Source organism: Dipodomys spectabilis, unplaced genomic scaffold (genome assembly GCF_019054845.1).
Source record: "Dipodomys spectabilis isolate Male_0828 unplaced genomic scaffold, ASM1905484v1 ptg000019l, whole genome shotgun sequence".
NCBI lineage: Eukaryota > Metazoa > Chordata > Mammalia > Rodentia > Heteromyidae > Dipodomys > Dipodomys spectabilis.
This window is the reverse complement of record NW_024870696.1, coordinates 2,535,009-2,548,755: the sequence shown is the minus strand read 5'-3', so window position 1 is coordinate 2,548,755 and position 13,747 is coordinate 2,535,009. Positions and strand designations below refer to the sequence as shown.

At 35.8% G+C, this 13,747-nt stretch overlaps 1 pseudogene; it reads right to left on the bottom strand.

Annotated features, from left to right (window-relative positions):
* Positions 1–11,158: 11,158 nt before the first annotated feature.
* LOC122104011 lies at positions 11,159–11,256 on the bottom strand (annotated as a pseudogene).
* Positions 11,257–13,747: the final 2,491 nt, after the last annotated feature.

Below are 13,747 nucleotides of genomic sequence, written 5' to 3'. Positions count from 1 at the left end.
TTGCCCATGTAATTGTAACCCCTCTGTACAGTATTTTCACAATAAAAATAATAATAAAAAAAAGAAAATTGCCTGTTTTTACAAGACACATATTCTTTTTAGGTGATTGGAACATTGTATCTACCATGCATACTCGAATTATTTTTAAAGAATTGTGTAAATCTTCACGTTTTTACTTTGTTATTTAATTTCTTTTCTAATTTACTTTATTGTTGTTGTAAAGGCACCAGGGGTACCTTTACAAATGCCAGCTAATAAGTACCTTTCCTTTAGCATAGTATCATCTTTCCCTCACCGTCTCCCATTCCCTTCCTCCCTTCTCCTCCCACAAGTGTCACAGTTCATGTTCATCAATGTCCGGTGTGCTCGACTGCTGCACTTTTTCACTTTTCCCTCTGATTCTTTGCCCTCCTTCCCCATCTTTCCACAGATGTGCACTTGAATATAGGTAAGCTAAAGTGTACAGAGTCATCAGGAAAAAAATAGGAAAAAAAAGGCCTTTGTTTCCAAAACTTTGGAGTTCGTTTCAGTATCACTATGTATCTTATAGTATATACATATGAGCAGGTTCTTGGGTATTGCACCTTTGTGATTTTTCTCTTAAGACTCAGTTTCTGCAACTATAAATAAGTGTAGCTGTCACTTTGAGCAGTTATTACATATCAATCACTAGGCATCTGATTTGCATTAATTCATCTTACTCATAAGAAGGTTGTATGTACCACCTTGAGTAAAGGATAGAGTTCAAATCTGAACCCAAGATCCCTCATCAAAGAGCCAGTGATCTCCATCTGCAATACTTGCTGTGTCATCAGCATAGCAAAAGCATAAGTAAAAAAAATCTGCAATGTCTTCTTTAGCCCCAAAGTTTCAATGTCTTGGGTTCTATTTCTTTTTATTTTAGCAAATCATCTTCAATTTATTTGTACCAGGGAGTATCGATTTAACATGCCCATATATACAACATATCTTGGTTAGAGTCACCCCTTCCATTATTATCCCTCACCCCCCAACTATGCCTTCCCTCATGTCTCATCAATTTTCCCAGTTCTATTTTCATGTATGTTCATTCCATGTTACAATTGTATTTAATCACCATCCATCTCTCTATTCATCTGTCTGCCCTTCTTTTTTCATACTCTCTTGCTGTTAAGACAACTTCAGCTTCACTTTCTTAAATTAGCACTGCTAAAGGAGTTTACACTAAAGAGTAGATCTTCCTCCTGAATACACCGTACTTATGTCAGTTTGGAGATCTATCTACATCTATATCTGTATCTGTATCTGTAGACAGATAGATATAGATATAGATACAGATACACACACATACACACACACACACATATGTCCCTGTGTGAGTTATAGGTTTCTATTTTGTCTAACACCATATATAAAACATTCATTTGACTCTGCTTCACTCCCTCAAAAGAAGCCAAATAAACTTCTCTTGACATCTTATCACTGGTGCACAGTGCTCTGCCAGTAAGTCCCTGGCAAAGGGGTCCCCAGTCTTCCTCTGCCCCTGTGGGAGTCTCCCATTCACTGTGCATTGACTTTTAGGCTCTATGCTACTGTGATCCTAGACTGTTTCAGTCTCTGGATTTACTTCAGAAAATGCTCCTAAACACACCTCATCATCTTTCCCTGAAGACTTTGCCATTCACGCAGCCAGACCCGTGGTGATAACAAATTTCCACTGGCCCCTGAAGGGTCAGTAATTCCATGACGACACACATGCCTCTCCCGCTTAGTCAGCGCTCAAGTGTATTTCCTTTGTTTAGCCTTCTTGTGTATTGTTTGGTTTTGTTGAGACCAGCTCTCAATACATAGCCGAAAATGACCTGGAATTTAACTCTATAGCCCAGGTTGACCTCAGTCTTATGATCCTCCTGCCTCAGCCTCCAGAGTGCTGCGTTTACAAGCCTGCATTGCTATAGTTGATAGCTTACTTCCTTTGGGTCATTCAGAATTTTTCCTGGTTTCTCAACCTTTTCCTCTTGCTTCCTCCCTGTTCCATTATTTCACCCAACCCACTCTTTCATTATTTCCCCCTCTACTAGCTCTTTCTCATGAAACCCACAACCGCACTGAGGAAAATCTGCTGCCTCCTCAATCTCAGTTTGGTAATTACATTTTTGTAATCATCTTTGACCCAAAGCTACATATAAACTGTCAAAGAACAAACAAACAAACAAACATAGCAACAAGCAGCAGCAGCATTTTTGGAGAGGTTGATTGAACTAGTATCAGTGGCATTACGATCCCAGTGATGTGATGGAATATTTTACAAGCAATAAAATTTTTCTTTAGGGTCTGGACTAAAATAACTAGCCCACAGAATAAAAATAACCGTAACAGTCCCTTTTTAATTGAACCAGCATTTATAGACAGTCCCAGCTAAAATAACACTGTAGTCCTTGGTGCTTCATGAAAATACAAATAAGCATCCAGATCTTCAGTGTGATCATATTTGAGATAAAGAAAACATGCTTTAAATATGAGCAGATGGATCTGTTCTTTAAAAAAAAAAGTATATGAACAAAGGTTTTCTTTGATTTTAGGATGAAAAGTTTGTGTTCAAGTTTCTTTAGATGTGTGGCCAATGCTGGTATACCTATCTTCCATCTCTGGAAGAAAAATATGAGCACATATGTTACAAAGTCTAAAATCTTCCAAATAAAAGTTCGTGGAATGATGATTTCTTGTTGAGTCCTGTCCATTTGGGAAATGTCAATTGTAATTGTTAAAGAAGAAGGTTGATTCTATCAGGAAATATCAGGGTTTAATTAACATTCTTTCTCTATTTTTGTCTTAGCTTCTAGAAATATGAATTTTTTAAGAAACAAGCTAACCTCATTTTTCCAAACAATTTTTGTTATGCACAACATTTATTCACTACTAGACTTTTCTCCAAAAGGGTTAAATTTATATTATTGCATTTAATGACATTGATTTACTTCATTAGTCCATAAGTATTTGGACAAACCTATTATATGTTAAGAATTAACTAGAGCAACTGGATACTGGTGGATCATGTCTTCAATCCTAGCTACACAGGAGATTGAGACCTGAAAAATCTAAGTTTAAGGTCAGTCTGGGCAGAAATATCTGAGAGACTCCATCTCCAATATAACTAGCAAATATCCAGGCTGGAGGTTTGGCTTAAGTAGTAGAGCACCAGTAGAGAGAAGTAAGTTAGACTTTCAAGTCTAGAATTATAGCCCCACAAGATATATACCACAAAAGATATAGAGGAAGGAATAGGAGGATATGGAGGAAGAGGTAAAGGGAAAGAAGAGAAGTAATTCAATATAAAAGAATGAATGAACTAGAATACTAGGGCCATGTTGGAAGAGATTGCCCACACAGCCATACACATTGTTCATAAGCTATTAATAGAACTGGGTGAACTGATGATGGATTGATTCACACTCTTTCTAACATCTTCTGACTATTTCTGACATGTGCCTAAGACACAATTGTACTTTTGGTGTCAAGAGTAGATGAGAAAGTTGCATACAGAGTTTAAAGGAAGTATGAGAGATAAATAGAAATTTTATAATTGAACAAATTAAATAAGAATAAAACGAAGGGAAATCTAAATGAACCATGTCCCTTTATTTGCTTTCATTTACTTGCTCTTACTGCCAAATTTTAGGCATCACATAGCGAAGCATTATAGTGCAGTTAGCTTGATGTAGGTGGTATCTCTCATAGTTTCCTCCATAATGATTAAGGGTTGATTGTTTTGTTTAATCTTTTGTTTTGTTTGTTTGTTTCTGTGAGGCAAGGTCTCATTAAATAGCCCAAGTTTGAGATCATTCTCCCTCAGCTTTCCCAGTACTGGAAAAATAGACATGCACCCTCACACCAGGCCAATCAGTAAATGGGTGGCTACTTCTGCCCATAACAGACTGTTTGAAATTATCAACCCTTTACTTGAACATGAGCAGATGTCCAATAGGTGATCTTCTGACATAAGAAGATCTAGACTCTTTTAAAAAAAATTATTTTTATTTTTATAAGTTTTATTATTGTAAAAATACTATACAGAGGGGTTACAGTTACATGAGCAAGGTAATGAGTACATTTCTTATCAAGCATTGTTGCCTCCTCCTGTCCACAAGTGGTTTTTTTCTTTCTTGCTATTGTTTCTAACATATTTATAAGGAACGGTGTGATATTTTTTGTTGCTTTGTATGTTCCTCTCCCACATATAACCCCTGTTTTCACTGTATTTGATGTCAGTATAATTTGTGGAGGGAATGGAAAAAAACCAAAATGTTTAAATAGGGATACAGGTTGACCCATCGTAACAATGAGATGTACAAGACACTGTTGAACAATGGACTTTACAATTTAGGCGGGGGCGGGGGTGGGGGGGAAAGGGGGGGATGGGGCCCGGGAGGGTGGAGTGTAGTTGTGGAAGTGGGAGGAAATGGATGGTAGGAGATCTAGACCCTTTTATGATGTGAATTTGTGTTTCTCAGTCTGATTCATTTCACTTAACATGATGATTTCCAGTTTTATTCATTTATTCAGTCAGTCAGTCAGTCAGTTATTTGGAGACAAGGAATTTCAATACCACCCAAACTGCAATACACTTATTTCAGGCTCCACAGTACTGGGATTACAGACATAAACCACAACACACAGATGCATCAAAATGTGTGTGTGTGAGTGTGTGTGTGAGTGTGTGTGAGAGAGAGAGAAAGAGAGAGAGAGAGAGAGAAAGAAAGAGAAAGAGGGGGGGAAGGAAGAGAGATGATTCTGGAGCTTGACCTCAAGACCTAAAGCTCTTACTTGGAACTTTTACTCACAGCTGGCACTCTAACGCTTCCAGTTCCACCTCTGCTAGTTAATTATGGGTAAAAGACTTGCAGATTTCTCTAGCTCAAAACTGCTCTCCACAGATCTCAGCCTCCTGAGTAGCTAGGATTATAAATGTGAGCCATTAATGTCCAGCTTTGTCAAAAGTTTTCAAAGCGTTCAGGCAACTACGATTTGTAGCCAAGTTTGGAAACCACTGTTCTAATAATCACATATATTTGTTTTTCTCCTATAATCTACTGTGAAACGCAGGATATGTATATGTAAATGCGTACACATATACATATATATGGATGTGTATATGTATCATATTGCATTGCAATAACTTATTTATACATGGTTTTTTTTACTAGATGGAAATAGTTGAGCACTATTCTAAACCTCAATCAGTTTTTTACCTACGACCTAGTTCAATGACTAGTACCAAGTATATGATAAATACAGTAAATTTTTTTATTGAATGACTAAGTGGATGACTGCATTGTCTCCTATCCGTAAACTCTTACTTTCCTCATGTCATCATCATTGTTGTAACTAAGATTCTCATCCTTACTTACACATTAAAAATCATCCAGGGATCTTTGTAAATATAGCCTGGGAACCCACATCAGAACAATACAGTCAGAATCCCTGAGGGTGGAGACCAGAAAATTTCTCAAAATTGCTTAGGGGAGTGAAAGTCACAGTCAGGGTTGACAATCATTGGCTAACTTTTACTCTTTTTTCTAAAAAAAAATTTATTTTAAATAAACTTTCTTTAAAGTCCAACTTTTTCAGAAAAAAATTTTTTCTGATACTTTCTGACATATAATCTTTCAATTTCTTAAATTCTGGTTGTTCTTAAGAGAGATTCGTATCATTTCAGTCTTAAATATTTTTGTGTTTCATCTATGTATATGTGTATGTGAAGCAGGTATTTATTTATGTTTTCTATTGCTTTGTTATCATTATAGAGATGGAACTGATTCTAAATTCCTATAGTCAGTGACTACTAAAAAGAGGTAGGTAGATTTTTATGTTAACATATCATGTGTGTATGCACACACACACATACTAGAACTGAGGCTTAAACTCAGACCAGGGCACTGTTCCTTAGCTTTTTCGTTCAGGGATGGCACTCTACCACTTAGATCACAGCTCCACGTCCACTTCTACTCAATTGGAGATAAAATCTCAATACATTTCCTGTGTGGGCGTGCTTTTAAACTCCAATCTTCAAATCTCAGACTTCTGAGTAGCTGGATTTACAGGCGTGAGTCACTGACACCTGGCTAGCATATCATATTCTTTAGCTAGAACTGGTATATGCTATTCAAAAGATCTTACACAGTCAATACATTGCATTTTAATTTAAACCGAAGTGAACCTGAGTTTGAAGTTAACTTGACACTTGTTGGCCAACTCTTTGAAACCATGAATCAGCTTACTAGATGAGAGTCAAGTTGATTTCAGTTCATAGGAGGAAAAGATATGGAAATTCAAGTTTCAAATGCCATTGCTGTTTTCTACATTTCTTCGCTTACCTTCCAGTTTTCAAGTGGAAGTAAAGATGGTGCAAGAGTTTGGGAGGCAACTATTAGCATTCACCTCAGACATGTGAATACCTGATTATTTTCATGCCAGATCAGAGAATGTCATAACGCTCATGAAACATGCTGATGTCTGTATTACTCAGCATTCTACTGTGCTGAGTGGCATGAATTTGCAGTTAAAAGATGCCCATATCTTAGTGACTGTAGACTAGTTTAGGGCAGCATATTACATTCATATTTTAACTACATACTTTGTAAGAGTATTATGTCCTGAAATTTTTACTCAAGCTTTTTTTCCAACTCCTTTCATACTTTGCTAGGGATGTAGTTCAGTAGTAAAGTGCTTTTCTAGAACACTAAAAGCCCTGGGTTTGATCTCCAGCACTACAAAATGAGTAAATTAATTAGCTAATTAATTCAGTAAATTAAATTGTTTAATTATTAAATGAATTTAATTATCACATTGAGGAAGAAATCAATAAAATATAGAAAGCAATATGGAAAACTATTTGGGGAAATGGGTTATTAATCTATGGCAAGTTTTGCTTTCAGAAGTAAAACCATAGCTGGGTGCTGGGTTGGATTCCCAGCAACAAATCAATAGGGAACAAACCCGTTTGGCACCAGGGGGTTGAATTTTGCAAGGCTCTCCTCTACCAAAGTACCAATACCTAGACACTAGAGTCTTTTTTCTTTAATTACATCTTTGTCGTGTGCCTTCAGGAGTCTTTTCTGCCACCTTCATTTAGCTTCCTGCTGAATTTTGAAGCATTCTTTCCCCCTGTTAACTATTGCTTTAAAACATTATTGTAAAGGTGATGCACAGAGGGGTTACAGTTACATAGGTAAGGTCATGAGTCCATTTATTTTTGAACAGTGTTATTCCTTCCCTTATTTTCACACATCCCCTGATCCCCACATTTCCCCCCCACCCCCCGCAAGTTTTAAATCTCATTTCCAACTACATGACTGGTATCACTGTTGCATTAGTTCACTCATTGTCCCATAGTTTCTGTGATTACCCTTCCCTTCCCCAAATCAGATTAGTTTATATACAAGGCAAAGAGTACAGAAACCAAAGACTAACAACAAGGAACAAACCAAAGGAATAACTCCAAACAGTACACACAAAAAAGAGAAAAAACCTCTTGTTTCCATTTCTTGGAGTTCATTTTCATAAGCATCATTTTATATAGTCATATGCATATAGCTATTGAGTTATTGTGATCCTCTGTTGTTGCTTTTTATCTTTGTTTACAATACTACCACTATCAGTGTAGGGAAGAGCCTGACCGTCCCAACTAGGAAATGACTTTTGCACATAACATCTATGTCTATTACACAAAACATTCCTCTGTGGCTTGCTTCCCTATTTTCTAACTTAGAAATAACTTTTGAACAAATAGTCCACAACTTAGCTAAGAAGATAGGCATGTGTTCCTCCTCTGTACAAGACAGGGAAATATCAACAACATGAATGTAGAAGTTTGGTCAGTTTGTAACTGATGAATGGATAAAACTCAATCTTTTAGGGATTAAAAAATATCCGTGTAAAACTGCACAATGTAAATACAAGATCTGAGTTAATTAGTACTCAAAAATTTAACTTTTCTAAGTGAAGCATACTATAGAGGCTGTAAATTATCATCAGGAATGAAAGAACTAATTTATGGTCACCTTGTTTCATGCTTGTCTTATTTTGTTGTGCTTTGTTTTGTTTTTGAGACAATATTATCATGAAATCCATGTTACCTTCCAGTTGGTAATCCTTCTACCTCAGCCTCCTAGAGTTCTAGGATTACAGGTCTGTGCCACCATGCCAGGCTTGTTTTACTTTGTTGAAGAGAGTCTTTCAGTTCTGCCTCAGCCTCCCTCCCAAGTAGCTAGCACTACAAGTACACATCACTTCACTAGAAAATTCAATGCGATACCTATCAATATTCCAACCTCATTCTTCAAGGAAATAGAAGAGGCAATCCAAAAATTCATATGGAACAATAAAAGACCCTGAATAGCAAAAATGATCCTCAACAGAAAGAACAGTGATGGAGGAATATCACTACCAAATTTCAAACTCTACTACATAGTAATCAAAACAGCTTGGTACTGGCACAAGAACAGACCTCAGGACCAATGGAATAGAATTGAAAACTCAGAAGTGAACCCACAGACCTATAGCTATCTAATCTTCGATAAGGGAGCTAAAAAATAGAATGGAAGAAAGACAGCCTCTTCAGTAAATGGTGCTGGCAAAATTGGTTAATCACTTGTAGAAAACTAAAGCTAGATCCTTATATATCACCCTACACCAGAATCAACTCCAAATGGATCATAGACCTCGCAGTCAAAGCAGACATTCTGAAAACATTACAGGATGGAATAGGAGAAACCCTAGGTCTCCTTGGCACAGGCCAAAATTTTCTTAATAGAGACCCAGAAACACAACAAATCAAAGAAAGGTTGGGCAAATGGGATTGCATAAAGTTTCAGAGCTTCTGCATGGCAAAGGACATAGCTAGCAAGATCAATAGAAAGCCCACAGATTGGGAGAAGAGCTTCACTAGCCAAACAACAGACAATAAAATAATTTTTTAAGGAAAATTTAATAAGGTTTTTTTTTTCCTTTTTCTATAGTAAAGATACCTGTTTACAACCATAAATGTCCCTCCTCCCTGCTACTCAACACCCACCCAGTACTGGGGCTGGGTCTTGAATCCAGGGCCTTGAAGCTCTTTCACTCAAGGCTGTGGTGCTCTACCATTTGAGCTACACCTCCAGTTCTGGCTTTTTGCTAGTTTGTAGGAAATGAGAGTCTGTAGATTTGTCTTCCAGGATTAGCTTCAAACAAACATTCTTAGATCTCAGCCTCCCGAGTAGCTCGGAGTACAGAGGTGAACTACCAGTCCCCAGCTCATGCATGTTCTTAAAGTTAGTTTAGTTTTTATTGGTACAGATTCATGAAAATAGTTGATGAACATCTGCTTGGGGAAAAAATTGCTAGGTACCAAATATTTATTAAAAAATAAAGAAGGAACACCCACATAAACATACACCAAATATACAAACACGCCCAAAAGACAGTTTTGGTTTATATCTTGAGCTTTAAATGGAGAAACAATTATGCAGTGAAAAGCTCAATTTGGTACTAGGTATATAGATGTGATTGAAATCAAACTATGAATCCAAATGCCTAACAGTAAATTAAATATTTACAATTTATTAAATTTGTAAACCTACCATTTTAATGTGCCAAAACAATTAAGGAAAACAGAGGTTTCTACTGATTCATTTGTTTCCTGTTTCCTTAAAAGATTAAGAATAAATGAGCTTGTTTATGACTGAACTCATTGAGCTATCCTTTTTGTTGGAATTATACTCTTAGGTTGACCAAAACAGTGACAAAAACAAGTGAGCAAAACAGAGGAAAATACACATGTTTTCTCTCATATACAGAAGCTAGATCTAAAATACATGGGGACATGATCAATTATACAGGTCTCTAGGTATTCACATACAGTGAGATCAAAGCAGGATATTCTTAGGGAAGGAACACAAAGGCACATAATGAAATGTGTTTGCGACTCTGATCATATGAAATAACACTTATTGAAATGAGTTCCAGAAAATAGAAGCAAGAGCTATGTTTTTCCTTTGTTGTTTTTGTTGTCTTTTCTTTTTGTCTTGTTTGCTCGCTTATCTGTCTTTAGGAAGGTATGGAGGGGCACAGAAATGGGAGGACAAAAAGGTGAACTTGTGCAGAAGTGAAATTCACTATGTTGAGAATGAAGTATAGAATTTGTGCGTGGGGACAGGAGGGAAAAATTGGGAGAGAGCAAGGAAAAGGATGACATCATCTAAAAGAAATATACTCATTACCTGATTTATGAAATGGTCACCCCTCAGTACATCACTTTTATAATATCAACAAAAATATTTTTTAAATGATAAAGGAAGACCCAACATGTGCCTTTCATTTTTAAAAGGTTTACATTACTCCTATGACATGTAGACTTTAGCTAGTTTCCCCATTTACTAGAGATGAAGTAAACAAGACTCAAACTTCCCAAGTTTCTTCCATCTTGAAACTGAATGGCCGTTAACAGTTACACCTGTGATTTTCATTGCTGCTTTATAATAGGAAGATGAGTGCAACATGCCTTAATTTCTCCCTTGTAACAAAACACAGTACAAGGATATTGATTGTTTTGCATTTTGAGTCAATTTGACTTTCAGATCCAAGCCAGATAACTTTACTGTATGGTTAATATTGCTCACTTCTGAAACAGAGATGAACAAGCCTTTCATCAAGACTCCCAAGCAGTTTTGAAGTGATTGGGAAATACTGGCTACCTTAGCTTCCTCGAGAAGTACTTAACGATTGTTGTGATACTTCTGGGTGAATCCCTTAGCTGAGAGCAGTGTCCATTGGTGCTAATGCCAACAGTCCCTTTAGCCTCAATATTTGACACAAAATTAGCAGCATTTCTTCATAAAATGGGGGGTTTGTTTTCTTTTTAATTGTTTTTATGTAATTATACAAAAGAGTTGTCATTTAACAAAGCAGTTTATGAATATAATAATCAACAACAATGTTCTCTACTTCAATGTTCACACACAGTCTTCTCTACCCACCCTTTCCCTCAATCTTCTTAATTTTGTAAGATATGCTTTAGATTCTTTGTTTTTCACTGTTATAAGGCACAATTTATTTTAAAACATGACCCAAAATTTACATATCTGGATCTAAGCCAACCACTGGGCTTAGAAAATATGGATGAACTATCTTTTTATAAAATATAAATATAGAATGCTTCATGCATTTGCATGTCATCTTTGTGCAGAGGCCATGGTAATCTCTGTTTCATTCCAATTTTAGTATATGTGCTGCTGGCACCAGTGCTGGATGGAATATCTTTATCGCATTGATGGAACTGCTGAAATTTGTTTGGAGATCAGCAGCATAGCCAAAGATAAACTAAAGTGATTAATCATGTTTTTCTATGAAGCAAGATATCCAAATACATTTTTCTTGGCAATTTGTCTTAACAAAGATGCTTTAAAGAAGTAACAGCCATCACAGGTTTTTTTGTTTCTTTTTTTATTGTGAAAATACCATTCAGAGGAGTTCTAATTACATGAGCAAGGTAATGAGTACATTTCTTATCAAGCATTGTTGCCTCCTCCTTTGTTTCCCCTTCCCAACCCTGCCTATCTCCCCCCCCCCGCCCCACCAAAGTTATAAAGTTCGTTTTTCGACTTAATGTCTTATACATCTCATTGTTGCAATGAGTCCACCTGTATCCCTATTTAAACAATTTGTTTTTTCCCTTCCCCTCCACAAAGTATACCAACATCAAATACAGTGAAATGAACCCCAAGATAAGTATTCAAATGTTTTTTTTCTTTCTTGTGATTGTTTCTAACATATTTATAAGATGATTTCTTTGTTGCTTTGTATGTCCCTCCCCCATGTATAACCCCTGCTTTCACTGTATTTGAGGTTGGTATACATTAGATTCTTGACTGTATTCTCTGTTCTCTCCCTCTTCTCTTCATTGGTTGACTCCTTTCCCCTGACCCAATCCATCTTTTTCAAGTACCTCTTCCTGTAGTTTTATTTTGCTCAACTTAGTTTTTTGCATCTCTAAGGAATTTCACTATTTGAGACTTCCCTTGAATGTACCTTATTTTAGTTAATACATTTGTATGTAGTTGTATAGCACCCACCTATTCTACTTAGAAGTTTATAAATGAAATCTAGTTTCCATACATGAGGGAAAACATGTATCCTTTGTCTCTCTGAGAGTGATTTACTTCACTTAACAATTTTTTTCACTTAATATAATCTTTTTTGTTTGTTTAGCTGGTTTTTATTTTGTTTTCTATTCTACTGTACTGGGCCTTGAACTCAGGATTTCATACTTTTAGTTCTTTTGCTCAAGACTAACACTTTAACACTTGAGACACAGCTCCACTTTTGGCTTTTTGCTATTTAATTGGAGCTAAGAGTCTCATGGACTTTCCTGCCTGGGCTGGCTTCAAATTATGATCCTCAGATCTCAGTCTCTGGGTAGTTAGGATTATAGGCATAATCCACTGGTGCAAGGAGCATAGTGGTTTTTAGTAAGTGTTAGTTCCTAACATTATAGTGGTTGTAAATGTTAATAAGCTTCCTACAAGGGAAGTAGATGTGGAAAGTTTTATTTGTCAAACTTTTTTATCACTCTACTTGGACAATTACCCCAGCTCCCTCAGGCATACACTCCCTGAATGTTTAGCTCTTAATGAATATAAATAGTAGCTACCCAGTAATTTTCAAAACCATAAATAATTGTCCTCCAAAGGCTGAAGCTAATGGAAAAAATAAAAGAAGAGAACTGATGTAGCAAAAAACGATACTTATTAACCAAGACCAAAACCTAGATACAAAACCTTACACCTTTATACCATCTTAAGACATTAAAATCTGTTCAACTAATTTTAAAATGGAACTTTAGTAATATCATTGTTTAACAAGTATCTCTCTCACACCTACAATGTTTATTCCTTATACATTTCCCTATGAAATAGACATACTATAATCCCTAATATTAAAGCACTGTCTAGTGATGATCAAGGAATTGTGTCTGGATTGATTATTCTTTACTATTTTTAAGTTAAAGACATTCCATTAAGAATACAAGTTCATTTCTATCCCTAGCACTACCAAAAGAAAAAAATAGGGGAGGAAGGAATATATGCAGTGCATTGAAATAGATATATTAATAAATGTATCTATTGGCTTAACATTTTATTAGGGATTAATAGTCAAAGAACCAATAAACATATCCATTGGTTTAACAATGTATATTAGGGGTTAGTTTATGAAAGAATCTAAAGAGATATTCAACACACAAAGTCAGCATTTTATTGATATTTTTATAATTCCTAGAAAAAGACACTTATCAATAAAATATACAAAACTGGAAATGACAAAATAGAAAGTAGTTGTAGAATTTTTAAATTTTCCAATTTAATGAAGTTTATTTGCTGAAACATATGTCTTAGGCTTTTTTCTTTATTTTTATATTACAAAAATAAACCTTAAATGATGATTATTCTTGACAAGGCAGTATGTAGACAAATGGAGATACTCCAGGTAAAAGGAGAAAATTGAATGTATTTGAAAGTCTTATCTAGAAACATTTATCCCCGTTTCTTATAGCAAGCATAAGCAACAGAAACCAAGTTGTCAATCTGTCTTCTAAAGAAGTTAGGACTCATTTCCTCTAACCTGATGGACCATTTTGTTCTCCTTTTCTTCCTTCGTTCCATTCTTTTTTTTTTCCTTTCTTTCAGTGGCCTATTACAGAAAAGAGACCTCTCAATTCAAGAAAAAATGAAAG